The sequence below is a fragment of the Pinus tabuliformis genome, chromosome 9, assembly GCF_031772625.1.
Source record: "Pinus tabuliformis cultivar Carrire ecotype Pingquan chromosome 9, CPIR1, whole genome shotgun sequence".
Lineage (NCBI taxonomy): Eukaryota > Viridiplantae > Streptophyta > Pinopsida > Pinales > Pinaceae > Pinus > Pinus tabuliformis.
This window is the reverse complement of record NC_142307.1, coordinates 1,751,569,414-1,751,572,422: the sequence shown is the minus strand read 5'-3', so window position 1 is coordinate 1,751,572,422 and position 3,009 is coordinate 1,751,569,414. Positions and strand designations below refer to the sequence as shown.

Here is a 3,009-nt window from a genome sequence, read left to right as displayed (position 1 = left end):
TCACAAGTGGCATTTGACTTGTTTGTCCAATCTATTATAGTATATTCATATATTTTTATAGAAATTTTGTGATTTGATTTATACAATATGAACACATGTCTATTTTTATGAAATGGTTGTCACAAGTGGTTGAAATGGTAGTCACAATTCTCTGATTTTATTTGGACTATGCCTCCTAGGATATGAACATATGTCTATTTTTGAAATGGTTGTCACAAGTGGTAGAAATGGTAGTCACGATTCTTTGATTTTATTTGGAGGTATGTCTCTTAGGATATGAACATACGTCTATTTTTGAAATTGTTGTCACAAGTGGTAGAAATGGTAGTCTTTTGAAATGGTAGTCACTAGTGGTAGAAATGGTAGTCACAATTCTCTGATTTTATTTGGAGGTATGTCTCCTAGGATATGAACATATGTCTATTTTTGAAATGGTTGTCACAAGTGGTAGAAATGGTAGTCACAATTCTCTGACTTTATTTGGAGGTATGTCTCCTAGGATATGAACATATGTCTGTTTTTGAAATGGTTGGTAGAAATGGCAGTCACAATTCTTTGATTTTATTTGGACATATGTCTCCTAGGATATGAACATAGGTCTATTTTTATAAAATGGTTGTTACAGGTGTAGTCACAACTCATTTGGAGGTACATCTCCTAGGATATGAACATATGTCTATTTTTATAAAATGGGTGTAGTCACAACTCATGGTAGGTACATCTCCTAGGATATGAACATAGGTCTACTTTTATAGAATGGTTGTAACATAGGTCTATTTTTATAAAATGGGTATAGTCACAACTCATGGTAGGTACATCTCCTAGGATATGAACATAGGTCTATTTTTATAAAATGGTTGTTACACATGTAGTCACAACTCTCTATGGGCTAGACCATTTTGTACATAGCTCAAGTTTTGAAAGATTATTGATTAACATCATTTTTAAATCCTTCATGGTTTTTAAAATCAAAATACATTTTAAGAAAATATAATTATATGAATGTGGGATATTACATTTATGCAATTTCAATAAAAAAATGAGGGTCACATAGTAGCTAGTACCTTCATCTTAGTCTAAATATAGTTTAATGAAACAAAAAATAACAAATACAAAGACGTCATCACAAAAATAAAATAACTAATAAAATATTATATTGTTATGTGCCATCACAAAAATTAAGAAATATGATTAACTAATATTGTTTACATTAATATACATATTGTAACATGTACTGACTCTAACTATTTCACAAAGGAAAAAAAAAATTGACAGCAAGGTTAACACATAGTATTGTTATATTATTGAGCAGACGCAACATTATTAAACTAATGATTTAAATTTACCAATATTCATAATTTTGAATCTCGTATTAAATGAATTGATTGTATTTAATGTACAAATTTTAATATTTGGCTTTCGATTTGGGTTTAGTTTATACATTGGATCTCTTTGGGATTATGTACCGTGTGTTTATGCTACGAATACATATGCACTTGGCACATCTCAAGGTTTTGGGTTTATTGTTTATGATGGTGGCGTTACATGTTGCTTTACACCTATCCTCACCTTGAATTTACCACTCCATTGGCGGCCTACACTTGGAGATAGCCAAAGTCATTGATACTCAGGTGCTTAATCCAAACATGGTGAGGGTTCTCAAAGTTGTTAGGGTAACGACGACCCTAAACCCTATTTCCCCTCTATCATTTTACGTTGTTGCAACCAGGGTTCAGCTCTGCCTCCTCCGCAATTGGTTAATTGGTTTTTACCTTCGTCCATGCCTGAGAAGGTTTATGCTCTGTCAAATCTCTGATAAGGTTTATGTTTCAAGCTGTTTACGAACTGGATGGAGTATTGCAGGTTTGTTCTGCTCAATTTTATGCTAATTTTACCATTCCTTTTTGGATTTCCATTAACAAGAAACATTGTTTACCTTGGTTGCACATAGGAATGGAAAACAAGCAATTCTACTCCAGGCATTTCTCTTCTCTGTAGAAATTTCCCAAGCAGTTATGTATCTTAGGTATTTGGATTTGCATGTTAGCTTTCTGGTTTGGTTTCCATTGGTTCGTTCCTCATTTGAATTCATATGGCCCTTTGTGTTATTTTCTATGCAGGGTTTGCACACGGTGAAGCGTCTTCACTGCCTGACTCGGCTTCTGCTGGCACTGTTGATGGATGTTGCGTCCATTCTCCATAGTGCTTCGAGTTCCAGGTGCTTAGATAATTAATGGCTTGGGTTTTGTAGTCTTCCGAATGGCTAACCTTCACCACCATCCGAGGGTCAGGTTTCATTTGAGTTTGGTTTGTATTGACTCTCATTTTTGTCCCATTTTGGTTACAATCCTTCTGCGTTCACCCTTTTCGGTTTTTCTCATAGTAGATCCTCTTTTATGTATTCTCTCGAATCTTTAGTTGAAATTATACAAGTGATTCTCCTCCATTTTGTGGCAATGGAAGGTCTCTATGACCTCGCACTTGGGTTTTGAACAATTTGTTTATATATATATATATATATATATATATATATATATATTGGATTGACAATTGTGCATAGTATATTTTTGTTTTTCTTTAATAGTATGGAAAATTTTGGGTTGTTAAGTTATTTTTTCTGTTGTGACTACACTTGAAAGAATAATAATAACTTAGATTGATTTTAATTTCTTATTACTACACCTCTAAAATTAATTAATTAGCCATCATGGTTTCCATGTATTGTTGCTTTTCGGCTGAGAACTGTTCTCGGCTGTCCACCGTGACTAGGCTGTAAGAATAAATCTGAGATTTGTGTTAATGTATCAGTAGTACTTTCATTTGTGCTATGTTTTTCTTTCACTCTATGGAACCATTGGTTGCTAGTTTATTATGACAATATTACTATTCAATTATTTGTAAGCTATGTTTTTCTTTCACTCTATGGAACATTGGTTGCTAGTTTATTATGACAATATTACTATTCAATTATTTGTAAGCTAGTCGACCCACAGGGGTTCTCGTTTTGGG

At 33.3% G+C, this 3,009-nt stretch overlaps 1 long non-coding RNA gene across 1 annotated transcript; it reads left to right on the top strand.

Annotated features, from left to right (window-relative positions):
• The first annotated feature begins 1,575 nt into the window (after positions 1-1,575).
• LOC149155731 (uncharacterized) lies at positions 1,576-2,479 on the top strand. The gene is made up of 2 exons (XR_016263807.1): positions 1,576-1,863; positions 2,121-2,479. It is a non-coding gene; the product is annotated as an uncharacterized LOC149155731 (long non-coding RNA).
• Positions 2,480-3,009: the final 530 nt, after the last annotated feature.